Source organism: Musca autumnalis, unplaced genomic scaffold (genome assembly GCF_047663935.1).
Source record: "Musca autumnalis isolate F117 unplaced genomic scaffold, ASM4766393v1 scaffold_4, whole genome shotgun sequence".
NCBI classification, from domain to species: Eukaryota; Metazoa; Arthropoda; class Insecta; order Diptera; family Muscidae; genus Musca; species Musca autumnalis.
In genome coordinates this window covers 220,526,117-220,551,248 of record NW_027411977.1, presented here as the reverse complement: position 1 = coordinate 220,551,248, position 25,132 = coordinate 220,526,117, and the positions used below count along the sequence as shown (strand labels likewise).

Sequence of the window (25,132 nt, the reverse complement as noted above, 5' to 3'; positions counted from 1 at the left end):
ATAAATCTCTATAACTTTTATATTCCAATACATATTCTTCTAAATTATTGCAAATATTTTCTATACACTATTGTTAATATTTCAAGTCAAAAAAAAAAAAAAAAAATTTATATATATATATATATATATATATATATATATTTGCTTTAGCCAGCTCCACACAGTTGTGACGCAAAACATTAAAATGCGATTATCTCAAAACAGGCAAATGGCGTATGGAACACTTAAGCATGACACCGACGAAGCCGACGATTCGAACCCACACAACCACCAAAGTATGTGACCTGGTTCGCGGTTGGTTTATGCAGCTCATCAGAAATATCGGCTGTGCAATGGCTTCTCTGTCAACGAACTTTAATTTCTGAAATGCAATGTATTTTAATTCGAATCTTCGCCTTTCGTTATTCACTTGCAAAAATCTTCGATCATCAAGCTGATCTTCGCCTTAACAGGCAAATTAAAAAAAAAAAAAACACACACACACATTTATGTTTGTGGCAACAGAAGGTTTCGAAGTTTGCAGCGTACATGAATAAAAAACAAATGTTGCTAACATCATCTGGTTTCTCAGATTCATTTTAAGAATCATGATCTCCCTTGAAACCATTATTTGCACCAATACCCAACGACTTAAATTTAACACTCAATTCTTTTCACAGAATATTTACATCCCCAAAACCAAATCTCTTAACATAGGAAAGTAAACAAACAATCACAGGATAATCAACCAAATACTCGCACTTAATAAATTGGGAAATGTTGATTTAAAGCTGCAACAAAAAAGAACGAAAGAAACAAGAAAGTATGTGTAATAGTCAACAAGTATTTATGTAATATTTATACAGAGAAAAAAATACTGAAAATACTTTAAAAACAGAAAACTTCATTTATAAAAACCCACAAGTTACTTCACTTCTTCTTTTCCGGGTTTCTTCTCTCTGTGTAAACTTATGGTATATTTCCATACAATGAGAAAGGAACAAAGTAATATTCCTTAAAACCACAAAATATTATAAAAAGTTTGTCTCATTTACTTTTTTCCATAGCAATAAGACAAGTCATAAATACTCAGAAATTTAAAGACAACGAAAGCCCTAGTATTAACACTTCTTCTTTAGACCTTAAGTGTAATTTGTTAAACATTATAAATGAAAAAGTTTAATTTTTTGTCATGAACTTTTTTCGGGGGCCATGATAAGAGGCTTAACATTTGTTTGTCTTTCTTTTTGCTTGAAGTGAAAATCTAGAAGAGTTTAAATTTTACCCCTTAAGTTCGTTTACGACAGACAGTGGAATTACTTGAAACGAATGTACCATAAATGAGAATTTCTTAAGTAGATTATCATTACTTGAAAAATTTTTGCTTTGGATGTGAAGCAACTCTAAAAAGGAGGTTAAATGTCAAGTATACACGAGATTAGTGTTTTAGGTATATATGTATTTAAAACTCAATGCACATACATACATAAAAAGTAAATTTTTCTGGTTTCAGAGATACCTTTGCAAGAAATAAGAAGAACATCGTTGAGGGACAAAACTTTAAAAGAAATTGGTAAAACTAAGGAACGTGTACCTGAACCTCCGGTGCGTATAACCGCCATCGATACTTATACGTCACGTTTGCTTATTTGAAATGTGCTACCCAAATCCTCAAAATATCCTTAAATAACATAAATAAGCTCACATAGAATTTTTCAAATTGACAGACCAAGGAAGTAATATTGGATTCAGTAAATAACGGTGGTGTATAGAAAGCAGAAAATGGTTAGCGATGTGTTGATTTTTGACTATACTTATAAGTCTTCGGACATTTTTCCCGGTTTTCTTGCAAAAAACAACCGTTTTAAACATTACATGAGGCGCTCAGTGCCAAAATGACCTAACCCACATGCTCACGTTTAAATTATTTCTGAATATTGAAGCTTGATAAAATGTAGACTTCATGATAATAAATTACAAGTGGATCGCATCGTTGAACAGATGTTTAATGTGTAAGGCTGTATCTTCGCCTCCTCAATATTCTAAGGAAAAATCCCTGAACGTTCGTAAAATCTTTTATTGTGACATATTTGAGGTATATTTTCCTGCATTTTAATGATATAATTATTTAATAAACAAATGGGTGTTTTCTCTTTTAATATTGTAATATTTTTATAGCTTTAAATATCTCTCAAGTCTGTGAATTACTGCAATATCTTGTCAATGAATACAACACGACTCCATTTAATAGCCGTTTATAATTGCCTACAGCTATAAAGAAGAAGAAGAGTGTGTCTACCGTAATGTGTTATGGCGACTTTTGGATTCGTATTTTCGTTTGAATGCTGGACGCATTTTTATTAGGCATTAAATGGCGCGTAATAAAATAACTTGATTTAAACATTGAGTTAATGCCGTTGAAGGTTTAAACTATTTGTCATACTACTGACTGAAATCCTACGGGCGTAAAACGTGTTACATATTTAAAGTTTTTAAAATAAAAATGGTCGAATTTGATCTTCGAGAATCATTCCCAGAAAGTGAATGTTTTTAGAGGGTTGTTATTAAGATTTCGTGTACATTTTTGTATTTGGCTATTGGATTTGAAGGGTTCGTGTGTTCTACATGACAAGAGCTACAACTTTTCCTCAGAAAGTAAATCAAAGTTATATGCTAGATACCCAGCAAACCAAATGTCGGATGTCCGACACGTCTGAACAATTTCGGAAGCAACGTCGTTCAGATTTCGTTCCGATTTCTAAACGATTTTTTCGGAGCGGAAATAGTTTAGATTTTGTACCGATTTCGTTCCGATTTCGGAACGAATGTCGGAAAGAAATTTCCTTTCAGAATTTCCCAAGGATTTTCTTCAGATTTCGTTACGAAATCGGATCGAAATCGATACGATGTCGCTCCGACATTTCGTTCCGAAATTATGTCAACCACTTCATACAACTTTCGTTAAGATATCGTTACGATTTCGGATCAGACATCGGACGTATCGTCCGAATTTTGTTCCGATTTCGTTAAGATGTCGGTACGATTGGTTTGCTGGGTATTAACATACCTTTTGATATCAAGACTCTAAATCTGCGAATGTGCATGAATTTGGAAAAACGGTGAGGCTCGTGTCTTTTTTATCGGGCCTTCTATTACGATATATTGGTGAAAAAATTGTTTATAACGCTAAGGATCAAGGATATTGAGAATACTACGAGTACTGATCTTCCAATTGCACCACAGAATTTCTAGAGCAGAATATCTTCTGAGTATTGGAAGTTTTGAAGACGAATAGGAATAATTACTTTTCGTTCTAAGTCTAAAAGGAAACCATGTATCGTACAAATAACGACCGCACTCATACGCCACACTGTCTAAATGGTTTCTGAATTTACTTCTTTAGATGTTGATCATGCAAGTAAGTAAAAGGTATGAAAATAAAACATGAATTATATAGTCGGCATTGCCGACAAATGACTGTATAAAACCAGACATTTAAAAAAAGTGGTGGATTTTAATGTGCTTTGAACAGATAACAAATGTTTAAAATAAAAAAAAACACTGTTGTTCTATTAATTTTCTCGTTTAAGTTTAAAAGTTAAAAAGGAAAGCCGAAGATTCGAACCCACACAACCACTAAATTATGTGATCTGGTGTCGCTGTGTGTTTATGAAGCTCCTAAGATATATTGGCTGTGGAGTGGCTTCTCTGTCAAAGAACTTCAATTTCTCAAATGCAATGTATTTTACACTCGAATCTTCGCCTTTCCTTTTTCACTTGCAAAAAGCTTCTTTTCACAGGCAAAATTAAAAAAAGGATTTTTGTTTGTAACAAAGAAGGTTTGCAGCGTATATAAAAAAACAAATGTTGCAAACATCATCTGGTTTCTCAGATTAATTTTACGAATCATTATCTCCTATGAAACCATTATTCGCACCAATTCCCAACGACTTTAATTTAACACTTAATTCTTTTCACAGAATATTTACCTCCCCAAAACCAAATCCAGCAACATAAGAAAGTAAACAAACAATCACAAGATAATCAACCAAATATTCACACTTAATAAACTGGGAAATGTTAATTAAAAGCTGCAAGAAAATAAAGAAAGAAAGAAACCAGAAAGTGTGTATAAACTTATCACTCTTTTAACCAGCCAACTAACCATCCTGCTAGTCAACAAGTATTTATGTAATATTTATACAGAACAAAAAGAAATTGAAAATAATTTAAGACAGAAAACTTCATTTACAAAACCACAAGTTATTTTACTTCTTCTTTTGGTTTTTCTTCTCTCAGAAAAAGGAACAAAAAATTATATTCAACAAAACCACTAAATATAAAAAGTTTGTTTGTTTTGTTTGCTTCATTGCTTAAAATAAAAAATAATATAATTTGGAGGAGAAACATACTCCTCCAGCTCAATGTAGGAAGGAGAAAGTTTTTTTTTTTGTATTTTGTACCTCTTAAGTGTAATTTGTTGAGCGTTATAAAAGGGAACAAAAAAGTTTCATTTTATGTCGTGCGTTTTTTTCGGGGGCCATGATAAGAGGCTTAACATTTATTTTTCTTTAATTGTCCTTGAAGTGAAAATGTAGAAGAGTTTATGTTTACCTCTCCATTTCATTTATGGTAGACGGTGGAATTACTTAAAACGAATGTGCCATAAATGAGGATTCTTTAAGTAGATTATCATAGCTTCAAATATTTTTGCTTTGGATGTGTAGCAACTTCAAAAAGAGGGTTAAATACAAGTACAAGTATACAAGAGATTAGTTTTTAGAAATATGTTTAAAAGACCTTTTACAATATATATGTACAAAGCAAGTTTTAGGGGAACATCGTTAAGGAACGAAAACTTTAAAAGAAGTTGGTAAAACAAGTGCGTATGATTACCATCGTTACTTATACGTCACATTTTCACCATCTGAAATATGGTATTCAAATCCTCTGCACTGCCGACCAAGAAGAGGGCACACAAAATTCTGAATATTGGCAACTTTTGACTGTGTGTTAGTTAGGTTGTATACACGCATGCTGCAAAACGAAAACAAATCAAAACATTTACTCTCTTTTGTGTGCTCTTTCGTTGCGTTCGGGTCATGTGTGTGTGAATTGCCGAAAAACGTCGTAACTTCAACAAAACCAAAGAACGGCATTGGTTTAGAGGGAAACTAAAAAGAACACATGTTGAATTGGAGAATCAGGGAATGCTTGAAGTGCTCTTCTGTTAACTCGTCATAGCTTATTTAGGAAAAAAGCAAGATATTATACAGTCGAAATCGCTTATAACGTCGTCGTTTATAACGTCATATCGCTTATAACGACGAAACCCAAAAGTCCTCAATTTCTGCCCTTATATTCCACACAAATAAATATCGCTTATAACGTCGTCGCTTAAAACGTCATATCGGTTGTAACGTCGGTTTTTTGTGAAATATTTGTATTTTGCTTTCGGATATAACGTCGAACCATATGAAGAAGAAAAAATTCTCTCAATATTTTGTTGTATGTATATTTTTTCAAACTCAAACAACAACAAAATACCAAACATATGCGCAACATGTTCGAAGATGGGGTTGAACCACTAGTGGTTGGACCAAGGTGCATTAAAATCACATTGCCGGAATCGGAAAATATCCACTATCCTGCAAGAATAGAAAAGGATCAAATTACGAAATTAAATGTGTTGGATGCCGTGTTATTGTTAGATGAAGGGTGGGAAAATTTAAAGTCGTCTGCCATTGCTAATTGCTTTCATCATGCGCGATTGTCAATGGTCCTTTAGACGATTTTGAAGACATTTATTTTGATTCTCATTTCTCCCAGCACGTAGAAGATATTGATGAATAAGTTCTCATTGATGATAATGTTTTCAATGACGACATAATATTGGAAGATGGAGACAATTTTAACGAAGAAATTGCGGATACTACAGAACCAGAATTTCAACTACCGTCAGTGTCAGAGGCATGTCTAGCTGTAGAAACACTTCAAAAATGTATTTACTCAGAAGATGTTACAAGTAAGGAATGTGTTTTAAAAGACCCTTTCAAAACTCAGATCTGAGTTAAATTTAATGCTTATGTTGGAATACGAAATCCCAAACTAAAATATGTAACAGGCTATTTTAAAGATAACCAGATAACTATATCCCATATTTGCGTAATTATATCTGCTGAAGAATGTATTTAATATAGTTATTATTTATTTTTTTGTTTTTAAGTCATTCATACGTATGCATATAGATGAAAAAGTAAAAAAAAATATATTTATACCAAAAAGTCACTCTACATAATATAATTTCACCTCTTTTATAAGTATCGTTTATAACGACTATCGCTTATAGCGTCCGATTTTATTCGGTCCCTTGACCGACGTTATAAGCGATTTCGACTGTAGTACAAACAATGTAAAGTTAGAGGGAAAATGGAGTTGTATGGCCATGGTTAAAGGACTTCAAAGCATGTTTATTTTCTTCTTCTCCTGTTGAGCATTCTGAGTGCCCAATGTGAATAAATTTTGTCAGATAGATGAATACCTTCGATTTTCTTTGCTTTATTTCTGTCTGTTTGTTTAATTTTTCTATGACCAAATTTCCTTTTGTCGAATGACGCTATGGTTAGACACAGAAACCGACATACATACATAAAGAACGACAAACTGAATGCAGCCAAATATTGTGAGCACATAAATCGTAGTAGGATAGAGAATTAGAAATAAGGTTAGGTCAGCGACTTCAAGGATTTGACTTACATCCACGACTTAAATACATTATTTTGTAATTTATAAAAAAGCACATGACCCTAAGGGCAATATTCTGTAACGTATAGAGACTTTCAACCACCCAATAGCAAAAATATATGTACGTTCCGAGGGCATTTATCTTTGATCTTAAGATGACGGGTGAATCCATAAACCAAATAGTATCAGATCGCGTACCTGAAAGTAGTGAAGTACCTTTGTGTAAAGTTTTAATACCAGACAGAGATCGATGGAGCTCTAGCACAGATTCCCGCTGGAAGCTGTGGGTTTACGGATGGGGCTGTGCTAGATGGGAGAACCGGACTGGGTCTATATATCATGGAAACGGAAACGAAAATCGCAATCCGACTGCCATATCATAATGTGATTCTTCAGGTGGAAATCCGAGCGATAACAAAGTGTCTGAACGGGTTTGACACTCACACAAAGCCTACCACTGCAAACAACCTTACGGGGAGTAAAGCAGTCATTACGGCTATAACAACCAAGACAGTGAAATCTAGAACTGTCATGGAATGTATACAGTCTATAAACAACTACTCCCAACATGGCACTGTAAACATTATATGGGTACCAGGGCATATAGGGATTAGGGGTAATGAAATAGCAAACTCCTTGGCAAAAGAAGCCAGGGAGCTACCTACTGGGAGTCTAGATAACGCACAGCCCTTAAAAGCAACGCGTATAGAACTATGGGCAAAAGATGCACATATATCCCTCTGGAGTAAAGGAGAGAAGAAAAAAATCCAATGGGGGAACCCAGACGAGGACAAAACAAAGAAACTGTTATACAAAGTAAAAAAGACATCAGTATACTGAAGGACATCTGGGGCTACAAGCGCACCTGCACAAAATAGGTTGTGCAGAAAGCACTGAATGCAGAGCATGCAGAGAGGACGACGAAACATTGGAACTCTACCTCTAAAATGGGTGGATCCAATATGAATGTACCGTAAAAGTAAAAGGTTTAAAATAGTTCAGAGGCCAACCATCATGGGTGAAATAAGATAATAATAATTGTTCCACAAACATCTAATAAGGGACAATGGAGACTTCTCTCATATCAATGAGTGCACCCCGATTCATATTAGCTCAATGATATGGGACCTACAGGCCGAACGGTGTGTCTAAGGACACGACTTTTGTAGAGAAGTTTTATATGGCTGAAACACTCAGGAAATGTCGCCAACATTACTGAAGGGTATTTTGCCACCGTTGAAAAGTGTTTTGATGTTGCCTGGCCGGGGAATCGAACCCACGACCTTATGTGTGCAAGTCGGGTGTGCATACCATTGCACCACGGTGAAATAAGAACATAGGTCATTTATCACGAGTTGATTTGTTCAGAGGAGAACAACTACAGATAAGATATGCTCAAATACCAACTACGATGATCGAGATATACTTTGTGTTCATCTAACATAGATTAAATAGTCGCAGAGGCCATCTTTCATAGAATAAAGCAATTAAGCAACCTATCATAGAGTAGAGGGGCACTGAGACCATATTCTATAGAGTATATGTGCCATGAAGCCATCTACTCTAGAACAGATGGGGCTTGAGGTCATCTACAGTAGAGTAGATGTGCCCTTAGGTCATATACTGTATGATAGATGGGCCCTGATGTTATCTACTATAGAGTATGTGCACTAAGCCATCTACTAAAGAGTTCATGAGCCATGAGGTCATATATTATAGAGTAGAGGGACCCAGAGGCCGTCTACTATAAGGAAGATGGATCCTAAGGTCATCTACTCATTGCTCTAAGATAATTGGCCTCAGCTTTTATTCGCCGAAGACTAGAAATTTCAGAAGTCAATTATATAGATTGATTAGTGTAAGAAGACTTTTTCCATAGAGTTGACTATATCAAGGTATGACTAATGATCGTTGGTCAGTGACCGCTGCTCAATGACCTTTGGTTAGTGATTTGCGACCTGCGGTTAATGTTTATTCATAAATGATTATTGACTTTTGGTAAATGACTAGTGACCTCTGGGCATGACTAAATTTTTTAAATTAATTTCTCGTTAGAGTCGAGCTTAAGATCGATGGTTTTCTGCAAGTGAAAAAGGAATGCCGAAGGTTCAAGCCCACACAACCATCAATGACCATTGACTATTGCCTTCTGGTCAATATCGGTTGACAGATGGTGTATGATTATTTACTTCTTGTTAATGATTATTGACTATTGACCTCTTGTCAATGGCTATTGATCTCTTCTCAATATCTATTGACTTCTGATCACTGTTCAATTAATATTGACCATTGACTAGAGAACATTGACCTCTGGTCAATGATTATGTGCCCCTGATTAATGACTTTTGACATCTGGTCCATGACTTTTGACCCCTTGTCAATGACTTTTCACCTTTGGTCAAAGACATGTAACCTCTAGTTAATGAACTCTGGTCAGTGGCATGACTTTTGATATCTGATAAGTATGTACCTCAAATCAATAACTATTGACCTCTGGTGTATTTTCATCACTGGCTAGATTCACGACGTGGATTTTTAATTTTCTTTGAAATGTTTCTTTTTTTCCAGATTGTGCAATATTATGCACATAATTATTTGCATTACTGAATAAATTTACAAATCAGTCACGGGTTTTCTCTTTATCCTTGCAAATTCTGACATTCCAACCAACCTTGTGTCAATCCTTGACTCTATCACAATTGCTTTTTTTGCCCCTTTTTAGCTCGTCCACCGTGATTTATATAAAGTGTAAATATTTCAAATAAAAGTTAAACTTTTGTTATTACTTGTGAAAATAGTTTTTTATTTGACAGTAAAAATAAAAGTTCATTCTTTAACAAAGGAGAAATGCATTAACGAACGAAGTTAATATAAAGAAAAGAGAGAAAAGCGCTTGCATGCATGTTGACACTTTATTGTTTGTTCATTGTTCACAGCTACTTATCGTCTCTGGTTAATGTAGCAGCCAGCAGTATCGTGCTTCCAAGAGGCCAAAGGTAAATAAATACTGTTGAAGTTTTATAGAATATGTGACGCCCAGTGGAGAAATTAGCGAAATTATTTGCTCACGTAGTGGATCACTAGATACTATGATCTGATCTTAAAACAACGCATTCATTGAAGCATGCAAAACAATTTTTCACCTGCATAGGTCATTTGAAGTCACAAATTTGCTTGGGTGTAAATGAGTTTCTATTGTTTTACACAGTATTTCTTTCATTCCTTAGTGTTCCGTTATTTCACCCTTGTAATGCTAAATGAGAAATGACAGTTAAAAAGCTTTTTTATTCACGATCGTCAACATTATTGTAACATGGCGTTGGTGCTAGTAGTTGGAGTTTTAATTCATTCGCTTTTTTCGTTGTTACTTTTGTCTTCTCTTGTATAATTTAAAGAAATGCTCATACATAGTTAACAATTGTTACGTATTGTGATTGTATTTTCATAAGGAATGCACAAAAGGGGAAGATTCGCAATAACATAATTTTGAATAGTTTATTTAATGTGGTCTCATTGGTATCTGTTGAAAATAGTGTTGCAATACCTAACTCCCATCTCTGTCTTACTTTTTTACTTCAAAAGAGCTCATTGACTCCATTACACATCGCAAAGGCAGTGAATTGAACTATAAAGTTTTAAATTTTAGACAAGTGGGTGTTGCGTGTTGTTTACTAATACTCATACGCCCTGATTCGTCTCCTCATATTTTAAATAACTCAGCAAAAATTTAACTCTTATTTTAAGTTAACCCTACAATAGTTGGGTATGTTGTAAGTGTAATGATGTGTATTACCAGAACAGGTTAACACCACACCTGACACCAACTATTTACTCTTCTTTCTCACTCTCTCTATGGTTTTGATATATGTATGTATTGCTTCTGTGTTAAAAAGTGTCAATTGAGCTCATTTCAATCTATTGAACGTACTTTCAAAGCTATTAAGTATTGCATTCATTTTGTTTCTTCTGTTGCAATTTCTGATTTTTAGTTTTTAGTTCTGATGAGTTTGTTTTATATTGAATAAAAATTCGAGTTTGTATTTTAAAAGGTTTGCAAAATAAACCCACGTGCACATACACACTTTTAACTATACAAAATGTTGATTTACTAGCTTGTTAGCTTTTTGTGTGTCAAAGAGTTTGTATGGGTTGGCATAAAGAGCAGTGGTTACCACTCTGTAATGCAATTCAGTAGAAGCTTTTAATTGAAATTATCCTGCAAGTGTGTGAGCTGGTTAGTTCGAGAGTATGTTAGTTTTAGTTAAATATCTATTTTAGTATTATATTACATACAGCCATGTACTGTGTTTGCGTTTGGTAAACAAAGTCATTATAGTCGACTGCAGTTAAATATGTTCAAACTAACTAAAACTACAAAGTAAATTGTTTAAAAATCAACTAAGCAGAATTTTGTTTAAATAAATAATAAGAAAAAACTCTTTTGAAAATATTAAACGTTGTTGCTTCTATTCATTGCGTGATTTGTGCGAAAAATAGTAACCCAATTAATATCAATAGACCGACCACTCTAATCTAAATAATATTAAAAAATAACACTGGCCAGCTTTTGACTTTTTGTGTGTTCTAATTCAAATTGGCGAGATTTTTTTTGAGATATAGTTTTTGCTATCGTGGGACTCCAGAAATATTTTGGGTACATTACTATTGCCATTAGAGCGAGCCAAAAATAAAAAAAGAATCCTTTGGCCCCCCATACAAAGTACTATGGAAATAAAGATCGGTCCGGGGGCATGCGTTATCGTTAACCGATTCTCATAAATTTTGTAGAAATCGTTTTTAGCCACAACAATAAACTGTTAAAGTTTTTCGTCGATTGGAACATAATTGCTGCCTTTACAGAATTTTCGTGAAAATGCACCTTTGGCCCCATACAAATGACTCAGGTGGCAGGGGTTACCGTTATCCGATCGCCATAAAATTTCATATAATAATTTTGGATCAAATGGAAAAAAAATTATTGGGTAGCCGCCTTACTGGTCACCTTTAGTTGACCTCAGGCGACTGCCAATTGATCTTTATTCTATATCTAGGACACTATTTTTTATTTCTATTTGTTAACTGCACAAACTTTGATTTCATTTAAATTCCGCTCAAATAATGTATCCTATCTTCCCATTCTGGAACTTTTGCACATTATTATTTGCCTTGCCCAACCCAATTTAAATATCATTATTTGCTTGGCTATTGGCTGGAAATTTCTTTCAACTTTGTGTCAATCCTTTTATTAGCCTGTTTTTCCTTATCTACTATGATTAATGTGTTTTGCAATGTAAATAATGGAAATAAAAGTTAAACTTCTGCATTATTTGAAAAATAGTTTTTTATTTGACAGTAAAATTAAAAATTTTACTTTTACAAAAGAGAAAATGCACAAATGAACGTAGTTATTAAAACGGAATAAAAAATTGTGGTTTTGTCATGCTAATATTTGTTCGTTGTTCACAACTATTATCATCCACCGGCTTGACTTGACTTGACACCTAGGGGTAATAGTAAATTAATACCTTTAAGTGTTTATGAAGTGGGAGTTGGCATAATACGAAATTACATTCTATTAAAAGTTTTATCACACGTAGGTCTCATTGGCCTGAATACAAAAATATATATGGTAACATGGGGCGCCTTCGCCACTGGGGCGGGTACGCCATCGCCGATTTTCTCGCAAAATACAAGTGCTAGAAAAAATCCGTTAAAGGCAAAATTGTGAATTTAATGAAGAACTGTCATCTCCCAAAAGTTGGCAGTTGTGTCATAAGTATGATAGCGGAGGCACGCGGTTTTGTGTTTTGACGGGTATTGGGAAAAATAGTTATGGTAGATGTTTTTTGTGATATCTTCTTTACCTTTTGTGATATCAAAAACATATTTTATACCGTTAGAAGACAACTACTGAAGAATAGAAATCCCAATAATTTGCATGAAAAAACAATAACAAATGTCAATATATTCATATTAAGAGATATGTTGGGGGTGGGCGTCTACGCCATGATAGGGGTGTGGTGGGTTAATGTCAGAAATTTGTCATGTTTAACTTCAATTCTTTATGCCATAGACATACCGCACTATAATGTGAAGTTAAAATTAAATAGTTATTGCAAGAGACACTGTAAGCCATCATGAATTAGCATTATATCTTTGTTTGTTGTTTTTGTAGAGCACTTAAGCAACAGTGAACAAAGATATAACGCTAATTCCAGATGGCCCACAGGGTCTCTAACAAAAATTTCATCACGCCATAACGCGGAAGTTCGACTCACGGCGGATCTGTCCTTCGGGGTTCATAATATACTCACCAAGGCCTTTCTTCCCCAAGAGGAATTTTCCGCGCCCCAGACTTTCACCTCCATTTTGTTGCCCAGTGTTATCTAATCTAATCTAATCTAATCTAATCTAATCTAATCTAATCTAATCTAATCTAATCTAATCTAATCTAATCTAATCTAATCTAATCTAATCTAATCTAATCTAATCTAATCTAATCTAATCTAATCTAATCTAATCTAATCTAATCTAATCTAATCTAATCTAATCTAATCTAATCTAATCTAATCTAATCTAATCTAATCTAATCTAATCTAATCTAATCTAATCTAATCTAATCTAATCTAATCTAATCTAATCTAATCTAATCTAATCTAATCTAATCTAATCTAATCTAATCTAATCTAATCTAATCTAATCTAATCTAATCTAATCTAATCTAATCTAATCTAATCTAATCTAATCTAATCTAATCTAATCTAATCTAATCTAATCTAATCTAATCTAATCTAATCTAATCTAATCTAATCTAATCTAATCTAATCTAATCTAATCTAATCTAATCTAATCTAATCTAATCTAATCTAATCTAATCTAATCTAATCTAATCTAATCTAATCTAATCTAATCTAATCTAATCTAATCTAATCTAATCTAATCTAATCTAATCTAATCTAATCTAATCTAATCTAATCTAATCTAATCTAATCTAATCTAATCTAATCTAATCTAATCTAATCTAATCTAATCTAATCTAATCTAATCTAATCTAATCTAATCTAATCTAATCTAATCTAATCTAATCTAATCTAATCTAATCTAATCTAATCTAATCTAATCTAATCTAATCTAATCTAATCTAATCTAATCTAATCTAATCTAATCTAATCTAATCTAATCTAATCTAATCTAATCTAATCTAATCTAATCTAATCTAATCTAATCTAATCTAATCTAATCTAATCTAATCTAATCTAATCTAATCTAATCTAATCTAATCTAATCTAATCTAATCTAATCTAATCTAATCTAATCTAATCTAATCTAATCTAATCTAATCTAATCTAATCTAATCTAATCTAATCTAATCTAATCTAATCTAATCTAATCTAATCTAATCTAATCTAATCTAATCTAATCTAATCTAATCTAATCTAATCTAATCTAATCTAATCTAATCTAATCTAATCTAATCTAATCTAATCTAATCTAATCTAATCTAATCTAAAAGAATGTGTTCAGCTAGGTGAAAGGTACCACCTACGGGGCTATATCAAAGAGTCAACCTATCTTTAAATTTTTGGCGGAAAGTTTTATAGCGACAGGGAACTTCAAGAGTCAAATTGAGGATAGTTTCATCAAAACAATGTAGACCCTCAAAAATGGACCCATGTTGACGAATTTTAGTGAAGAAATTTCGTGACCACTGAAAATTCTCGAAAATCGTGAGGTACAGTTATATGGGTGGATATACCAAAACATGGGCATATGTATATTGACGATTATTTTTGAATAGACAAAATTGTTCGGTTAAAAACTGCAGCTAAAATTCTCAAAATACCGAAAATCGGGAGATACCGTTATATGGGGGCTATACCAAAACATGGACCTATGTTGACGATGTTTTGTTGGAGATATTTTATGACTACTGAGAACTTCAAATGTGAAATTATAGCTATTTCGGTTAAAAACTGTAGCTAAAGCTTCTCAAAATAACGAAAATCGGGAGGTACCGTTATATGGGGGCTATACAAAAACATGGACCTATCTTGACGATGCTTGGTGGAGATATTTCATGACCACTGAGAACCTCAAGTGGCAAATTACAGCTAGTTCGGTTAAAAATTGTAGCTAAAATTCTCAAAATACCGAAAATCGGGAGGTACGGTTATAAGGGGGCCATACCAAAACATGGACCTATGTTGACGATTTTTGGTGGAGATGTTTCGTGACCACTGAGAACCTCAAATGGCAAATTACAGCTAGTTCGGTTAAAAATTTTAGCTAAAATTCTCAAAATAACGAAAATCGGGAGGTACGGTTATAAGGGGGCCATACCAAAACATGGACCTATGTTGACGATTTTTGGTGGAGATGTTTCATGACCACTGAGAACCTCAAATGTCAAATTGCAGATAGTTCGGTTGCAAACTGTGGCTATAATTCTCAAAATACCGAAAATCGGGAGGTACCGTTATATGGAGACTATACCAAAACATGGACCTATGACCATATCCTTTGGGATATAAGTTTGTTGATCACTAGAAACCCTAAGTGCCAAATTATAGCTAATTCGGTCTGCATATGTGGCGAATAACGTCAAAATACCGTAAATCAGGAGGTACCGTTATATTGGGACTATACCAAAGAGTGGACCGATATAGCCCATCTTCGAACTTGACCTGCCTGTGGACAAAATACCCTCGGGTGCAAAATTTCGCAATTATTGCGGACGCTAGAGTGATTACAACAGACGGACAGACGGACATGGCTATATCGTCTTAGAATTTTATCCTGATCAAGAATATATATACTTTATAGGGTCGCAAATGATTAGTTCGATGTGTTACAAACGGAATGACAAACTTAATATACCCTCCATACTATGGTGTAGGGTATAAAAACAGTTTAAAAGCTTTTTAATTCTCGGCTTTCAGTATTATTATTTCATAGAGTATCTGTTTGGGTCGTTTATTTCTAAAAAAATGCCAAACGAAAAGAAGGGAATAAAGGAAAACATTAGGTGAAATTGGTTATTTCATTCCTTGTTAGTAACCTTAACGGTATGTCACAAAAAAAAAACAATTAATGTCACGGAATGTGTATATTGGCACCATTAGCCAGAGATGGAAAGTTTAAGATATAAAAAGTTAATGAAAATATTAATATTGATGTTAATGACGACATTGCCTATATAGTAAACTCCCATCCCTGCCTTACATTATCTTCACACGCAACAGCTCATTGACTTTATCACATATAGAACGAAAAAGTTTTGTGTTAATGCAGTGTGAGTACGTGTTGTTATTTTTGTATTACACATACGCTCCGATTCCTCTTTTCTCGCCAGTTAGTTAAGTCTTCTCATTATTTTCCCTCGTGGAACTTGTGTTTGAGTACTTACTATGGTATGTGTTGTAAGTATATATGCGCTTACTCGTCACTTCTCCCTCTGTTACTCGATGGCTCTGTCACATTGCACCAGTGTTTCACGGAGTTAATTGGTTGCATTACTTTCCTTTAGGGGTATTATGCTTTGATTTTGTTTATCGCACCGTTGTGGTTTCTTTTTTGCTGTCAGTTTTTTGTTCCACACATATTGAACAAAATGGCGTTCATGTACTTTCATGTACTTTTGTGGTTTAACAGGTTTGCAAAATTTAAACACACACATTTTAAAATACAAAAACTGATTTATTAACTTGTTAGCATTTTGTTAGTTAAACATAAAGAGAATAGCTGCAGCCAGTCGGTGTACCGTCTCTGATACTAGCAATCCATTTCAGCAGAAGTTTTTAATTGCATTTATCATGAATGTGTGTTAGTATGTGAATGTTATTAAAAGGTAAATATGTCATAGTTATGTAACTAGTTATGTAACTAGTAACTATTTGATCCTAGTTACTGTACACTCAAAAATGACACACAAAAAAGCTTGCTTTTATCACTGGAAAGGGGCTTCCCTGCCTATCATGGCAATTCTCTAGATACAAGCAATGCGGCGTGTAATATATGACAATTTTTTAGACTACAAGTGGATAGCGTAATATACAATATTTCTCTCTTGAATCTTTTTTCAACGTTATTTCTCTTTATACCCTCAGTCTTTAGGCTAAAGAGGGTATTTACACTTTTGATACGACCAAAAATGTACCTCATCGAAATAATGGTTTTAGACGATATGTTTGTGCGATATCCGTTTCAGATAATTTGAGTCGATCTAGCAAAGTCCGTCCGTCTGTCTGCCTGTCTGGGTGGCTGGTGCGCACGATAACTCTCGAACGGATCAATCGATTCGGTTAAAATTTTGGGTATCGAAATATTTTGTCCAGATTTGATTTAAGTTCGAAGATGGGCCATATTGGTCCACTCCTTCAGGTACCTACCCCACAAAAGTTAAAAAATGCTCGGAAAAATTGTCCGCACGATTTTTTGATTTTTTTTGCAGCCACTTGTATTCACTACCTCCATTACGACGATATAATTTTTATCAGGAGCAAGTCCATACTTCCTCAGAAATCAGCACAAAAACTGCAAACAACTCATAAATACCATGTGTCGTAGTTGGAGCGCACGATAACTCTCGAACGGATAAACATATTTGGTTCAAATTTTGTGTCTTTCAATATTTTGTCCGAACTTAGTTTAAGTTCGAAGATGGACCATATCGGTCCACTCCCTTCCGGTACCTCTCCCACAAAGGTTCAAAAATTTTCGCCAAGAATGTGGACACGATAACTCTAGGAGGGAGTAACCGAATTGAGCCAAACTTTGCTATTGGTAATATTACTTTCAGGCATAGATCGGGTTCTAATATGGACTATATCGGTCCACTTATTTGGGTACCTCTCACACAAAATTTGGAAAAAAGATATAGTTTTACAACTCTTCTCTGATCTCATTAATTTGTGATGCAGCAGGTTGCACTTGCGGCCTCTGTTACGACGTTGTAATTTTTTTTTCGTGGGCAAGTCCATACTGAGATATTGACCCAAAAAGGTCCAGAAAATCCGACCGGGCTCCACCTAAACTGGCTAATGTGTAAAATAACCCTTTAAGAGAGAAATCGATTTAGCTCAAACTTTGTAAATTGAAAAGTAAAATTGTAATATACACTCCACGTCAGTAGAATAGAACACCTACATTTTTGTTAATGTTAGCTTACTTATCCCAAAACGAATGAATCGGCGTTTTCAATCTTGTGGGGATGTAAAGTCGATAATGTTCCATATCAAACACAGAAAAAATTATGTTTCTAGTTCTTCGCGAAATGATTTTCTGATCATTTTTCCGATAGTACTATGAAAAATAGGCATTTATTTTTGGTCATCAGGATAGAACAGTCACTTTATTTTCGCGAATTTTTGAGATATTAAAGCCGAATTTTCTTTCAGTCGATAAAGCAAGGCTTTCCAATCATTCTTCACCAAAGAAAACCTATAAATTATTCCGCGGACACCGAAATAACAGCGTTAAAGGGTTTAAATTGACAGATATTGGAAACATCTCGGAATATCAATAGGAGTCGCGCAATTATGCAATATTTCTTCACAATAAGATAGAATATGACACAGACAACCTCGACGGATACAATCGAGTGCTTCGGATGCTGATAAGATGGAATATTTTCAAAATATTTATGAAAAAGGTCAAAATTTCTTAAAAAACCATGATGATTTGTTCAATAAGATGGATTTTCCGCGAACAAGTCTGCCGTTTAAAGGTTTGGAAATATGCTCCAGGTTTGAAGGAAGATATCTGATACGAAAACAACCGTTATTTTAATACACTGAGGGAAATTTTAGTACCTTATAAAACAACATACGAAACCTAAAACCTCAATTTCCATGACTGTGTTTTCCCGCGGAAAACGGGTCTTTTACATTTGCGATTTCAGTTAAAAAAAATACTAATTCGTAAATCCGGTATGGAGAGCATAAACTGGTCCATTTATATTGGAGCATAACACTGTTAAGAACAGTCGCGGACACCGAAATAAGAACACATATGAAATTCAAAATCCAAAGGGTGTGTTCATTTGAAAAATGTGCTAAAATTTCCCTCAGTGTATTAAATAGCGGTTATTTTCATATCAGATTATTTTCCTCTAAATCTGGGGCATATTTCCAAACCATTAAATGGCAGACATGTTCGCGGAAAAATAATTTTATTGAACAAATCATCATGGTTTTTTAAGAAATTTTGACCTTTTTCATAAATATTTTGAAAATATTCCATCTTATCAGCATCCGAAGGACTCGATTGTATCCGTCGAGGTTGTCTGTGTCATATTCTATCTTATTGTGAAGAAATATGACATAATTGCGCGACTCCTATTGATATTCCGAGATGTTTCCAATATCTGTCAATTTAAACCCTTTAACGCTGTTATTTCGGTGTCCGCGGAATAATTTATAGGTTTTCTTTGGTGAAAAATTATTAGGAAGCCTTGCTTCATCGACTGAAAGAAAATTCGGCTTTAATATCTCAAAAATTCGCGAAAATAAAGTGACTGTTCTATCCTGATGACCAAAAATAAATGCCTATTTTTCATAGTACTATCGGAAAAATGATCAGAAAGTCATTTCGCGAAGAACTAGAAACATAATTTTTTCTGTGTTTGATATGGAACATTATCGACTTTAAATTCCTACAAGCTTAAAAACGCAGATTCATTCGCTTCGGGATAAATAAGCTAACATTAACAGACATGTAGGTGTTCTATTCTACTGACGTGGAGTGTATTTAAATTCAGAAAATTAAGTACAACATTTTTAATTATATAGTCAGTAAGAAAAATATCCATTGTGTTATTTTTTTTTTTTTTGACAATACACTTTTTCATTACGTTATTAAACTTTTTATATTTTATTTCAGGTACTTCTGAAGGACGCGTGAGATGGACAATGCCAGGACCCACTAAACATAAGTTCTAGTATCAAGGATTCACACAGAAGTTTCAATATCAGGAATACAGTCGAAATCGCTTATAACGTCGGTCAAGGGACCCACCAGAATCGGACGCTATAAGCGATAGTCGTTATAAACGATATTTATAAAAGAAACGAAATTATAATATGTATTGTGACTTTCGGGTATAAATATGTTGTTTTATTTAGTAAATAAAAAAAATCTATTAAATTTTTTACGTTTTCATAAAATAAATAAAAACACAAAATTCATCTCTATTGGATCGATGGAATGGGTTCAAATGCTGATGACAAGATCGGATCTTTCCCGACTTCCTTTGCATGGGTTCAAATGCTGATGACAAGATCGGATCTTTCACGACTTCCTTAGCGTTGGTTCAAATGCTAATAAAAAAATCGGTTCTTACACGACTTCGTTTGAACCAATGCAAAACATGCCAAGAAATCACGTCATCGCATGGAACCCCTTTCTAATTTTGCTGGGTGGTTACTGTTAATGCAATGAAAAGACAATTGACTTTCCAAAGACAATCGAATTGGTTGGTTACTGGTAATGCAGTGAGAGGATGATTGACTCATGTTAAATTCACCAGTCTATAGCATTGCGAGTATATTGGGTGGTAGCTAGTTGTGTTTACCAGTAGCCAGCAAAATTGCTAGTTATTCCCTAATTACTCGAACAACTGGGTAAATATTTTCCTTCACGTTTAGTGCTTGGCTTTGTGACTGAAGTAGAGTCACAGTCACCACAGTCGACTACAGTTAAATGTGCCAAAATTAATTAAAACTGTAATTTAAATTGTTGAAAACTACAGCTTAGCCAAATTAATATATAAATACTGCAGTGTGAACATTAAGAGAATACGTTTAAGCGTTGTTTTGAGGGTCGTTGGTCGTGATGGTCGTCCAAACACGGCAGTTGTGCCAGAAAAAACTAAGCCGTGCGTTAATTGATAATTATAGTGCAATTATGTAATAAACCATTTGGGCTTTTCAAGAATTAGAGTTGAGGAACGAATGGAAGTCTTTAATGAGGCTAGCTTTTAGACGGCTTGGGGGGGATTCTTTTTCCCACATACCCTAAATGAAATGGTCACCCATAAATGAATTTGTAGACTCCTTACAGCTATTGCTAATGATTGGACAAAACAAACAATAACAAGTAAGAACGGCTTTAAGTTCGGCCGGGCCGAAATTGTTATACCCTCCACCAGGAGTGGTATTAAAGTAAAATGGAACAATTACTTTCCTTTCGTTTATGAAAAAGACTTAATACTAAATTTCAGCGATTTCGGTAAAACAATGTGAGGCACCATTCTATGGGGGCTATTTCAAAACGTATTTCGGAGAATGTGGCTAAAACTTAAACAATACCGAAAATCAAGAAGTACGCTTCTATGGGGATATAGGAAGACGTGGACCTATACTGATAATACTCTTCTGGAATATTTTATAACTCTTGGAAGACGAAATTACGAATTTCAGCCATTTCGGTTGGATATTAAAGTCACAATCTTCAGTATTACGAAAATCGGAACGTACCTTTCTATGGGGGTTATATCGAAACGTGGACCTGTACCGACGAATTTTAGTCAGAAAAAGGGGCAATATGAAAGCGTGGACCTGTACAGACATATATCTGGCGAACAGTTTTATATCACATTGAAGACTAAATACCAAATTTCAGCCATTTTGGTGGAATATTGAAGACACAACCTTCAAAATACGAAAAATCGGGAGGTACCTTTCCATGGGGGGCTATATGAAGGCGTGGACTTATACCGACAAATTTAAAGGGGAAGTTTGAGTATCCCCAACGAAGTCTAAATACCAAATTTCAGCCATTTCGGTGGAATATTAAGGCCACAACGTTCAAAATACCGAAAATCGGGAGGTACCGTTCTATGGGGGCTATATGAAGGCATGGACCGATACCGACAAAGTTCTGGGGGAAAGTTTAATACCACCAACGTAGACTAATTACCAAATTTCAGCCATTTCGGTGTGATAATGAAGCTAAAACCTTCAAAATACCGAAAATCGAGAGGTACCGTTCTATGGGGGCTATATGAAGGTGTGGACCGATACTGACAAAATTCTGGGGGAAAGTTTTACACCCCTAAAGAAGACTACGTACCAAACTTCAGGCATTTTCGTAGGATAATGAAGCCAAAACCTTCAAAATAGCGAAATTCGGGAGGTACCGTTCTATGGGGGCTATATCAAAACGTAGATCTATACCGAAAAATTTCTAGAGTAAAGTTTTTTGACTCAAATGCCAAATTTACTATATTTCAGTAGGATTATGTGGTTAAAACCTAAAAAATACCGTAAATCACGAGGTACGTTTCTATGGGGGATATAGGAAGACGTGGACTTATACTGATAATTCTTTTCAGGAACATTTTATAATACTATGAAAGACTAAATAACAAATGTCAGTCATTTCGGTGGGATATTAACGTCACATCCTTCACAATTATGAAAATCGGGAGTTACCGTTCTATGGGGGCTATATCGAAACGTGGGCCTATACCGATGAAATTCAGTCGGAAAGGGTTTACTTCTAATGTAGAGTAAATACCAAATCTCAGCCATTTCTGTTTGCTGTTGTGGCCACAACCCTCAAAAAAAAAAAAAGAAAGCGGGAGGTACCTTTCTATGGGGGCTATATGAAGGCGTGGACCTCTACGACAAATTTCTGGGGGAAAGTTTCATACCCTCAGCGAAGACTTAATACCAAATTTCAGTCATTTCGGAGTAATATTGAGACCACAACCTTCAAAATACCGAAAATCGGGAGGTACCGTTCTATGGAGGCTATATGAAGGCGTGGACACATACCAACAAAATTCTGGGGAAAAGTTTTATACCACCAACGAACACTTAATAACAAATTTCAGCCACTTCGGTGTGATAATGAAGTTAAAACCTTCAAAATACCGAAAATCGGGTGGTACCGTTCAATAGGGGCTATATCAAAATTAGGACCGATGTAGCCCATTTGCAATATCAAACATCCTAGGAGTAATAGAAACTTCTATACCGTGGTGCAATGGTATGCACACCCGCCTTGCACACATAAGGTCGTGGGTTCGATTCCCCGGTCAGGCAACATCAAAACACTTTTCAACTGTGGCAAAATACCCCTCAGTAATGTTGGCGACATTTCCTGAGTATTTCAGCCATGTAAAACTTCTCTACAAAAGTCGTGTCTTAGATACGTCGTTCGGACTCGGCAATAAACTGTAGGTCCCATATCATTGAGCTAATATGAATCGTGGTGCACTCATTGATATGAGATAAGTCTCCCTTGTCCCGTATGGGATGTTTGTGAACAATTATTATATTATTTTTCCGAATTTCAAAGCTCTATCTTAAAAATTGCGAGCTGTATCTTGGTTTCAACAGACGGTCGGACGGGCAGACGGACATGGTCATATCGACTTAGAATTTTACCCTTATCAAGAATATTACTTTATAGGGTCTCCGATGAATATTTCGATGTGTTACAAACGGAATGACTAATTTAATTATACCCTTCATATTATGGTGGAGGGTATAAAAAGTTCAAACCGCCTAACGACATTTCAGGTAACATTCGAAATTCCCCTGTTGGATAATTTATCGGCAAACATTTTATGGCAATCTTTCTCGCTATTAACTCTTGCTGTTATGGAGTTTTGGGCTCTTTACCCTCCCTACCTGATTTTAGCATAACCTGGCTTGTATAATGCTAAATCCCTATCACGCTACACCAAGCAACCCTCGTATTTAACATTTTTAATCTGACAAAAAAATTATCTTATCCTGAAAAAGACAAAACATAATTTAAATTCAGTATGACACCGGCTTAGGCTACGACTTGCCAACTTCTTAGTTAGATAAAATTATTTAATGTAACTCCTTAGGTCATTATAGTTCAATTAGGACATCAATAAATATATCACAAAAATTGACACCAATAAGGGTAGACGGTAGTTTTTATAAAATTCGAAAATATTAAAGATTTTGGTCAACTTATGTTGAAATCTTGGTGGTGTGGTGTATTTCTTACTGGTTTATGTTGATTTTGTTTACATTTCTTAATTAACCCTTCTGAACTCTAGGATGTCCAGTTTGGATAAAATAAACACGGCTGACAATAACCCTTCTTGAATAAAAAATATTGTAAACTATTTGTCAAAATTCATCACTTTCTCCAATGACAGCAACAACACCCCATTATGTGTTGGAAGTTTGCATAACAACAAAACCTCATACGTGCTGACAACGCTAAAAAATATAAAAGAATAATGTACTCCTTCAAGAAAAGTTCGCCGTCATCTTATTATACCACACACATGGTTAACGCATTCTCCCAGTTCAAAAGCAAACACAGCCAGTCACTGTTGCGTGTAAGTACGAGTATAATGGTGCGGCTATTCTCTTTATATGAGTGATTATTACGTTTGAGGCACATCATGAAAAAAGTAGATAAGTATATATTTTTCCACCTCTTCCTACCAATTTATAACCTTCTTTCTCTGTAAATGTACATATAAGCTGCTTTTTATCTTCCTTTCGCACCTTCTTTCTATTTAAATTTCATCTTGGCCTTCTTGGGTATGTTTATTGTAAAAAACTTCAAACAAAAATATGAGTGTAATAATAATCATCCTCATTATCATCTAAGACGACAACAGACTTTTTTAATACACAAGAACAAGAGAAAAATTGTATAACAAAAAAATTATTTTAAGACATAATAAATCATTTATTATTGCTTTACCTAATCATTTGTTTATTTTACTCGAACAAAAATAAATGAATTTTACAGCTTTACATAAAAAACTAGGCCAAAGCTATTCAAACAGTCGGAGGGAGAGAGAGTTATAGAGTTAATTAGAAAACCTTAAACCGTATTTTATTTTCCATACACACCATTAAAAGAAAGATTTATGAAGACAAATTTTGGGAGATAAATTATATTATATATTTAAATATATTTATATTTAAAACACGAAGTTATACTTTGTAAATTTTTCTCGTTGGAGTTGTGCTGGATGATCGAAGATTTTTTGCAACTAACTAACAGCGAAACCAGTCACATAATTTTGTGGTTGTGTGGGTTCGAATCTTCGGCATTCCTTTTTTACTTGCAAAAAATTTTCGATCATCCAACGGGAAATATAATAATAATAATTGTTTCACAAACATCCCAGATGGGACAAGGGATACTTCTCTTATATCAATGAGTGCACCCCGATTCATATCAGATCAATGATATGGGACCTACAGTTTAACGCCGAGTCCGAATGCAGAGAAGTTTTACGTGGCTGAAATACTCAGGAAATGTCGCCAACATTACTGATGGGTATTTTGTCGCCGGTGAGAATGTTTGATGTTGACTAGCCGGGGAATCAGAAACATTACTTTCACCGTGCACGGTAAACAGACCTTTGCCCTAACAGGAAAAATTTCAAACAAAGTTTTTT

The 25,132-nt window shown here is 34.5% G+C and overlaps 1 long non-coding RNA gene across 3 annotated transcripts in view; it reads left to right on the top strand.

The window, feature by feature from the left end:
- The window catches only part of LOC141403566 (uncharacterized), a 51,281-nt gene extending 31,415 nt beyond the window's left edge, over window positions 1-19,866 (top strand). For all 3 annotated transcript variants that reach the window (XR_012412843.1, XR_012412845.1, XR_012412844.1), the window contains one exon: window positions 19,603-19,866. This is a non-coding gene — a long non-coding RNA (uncharacterized lncRNA). The remainder of the gene's footprint in view (window positions 1-19,602) is intronic.
- The last annotated feature ends 5,266 nt before the right edge of the window (window positions 19,867-25,132 follow it).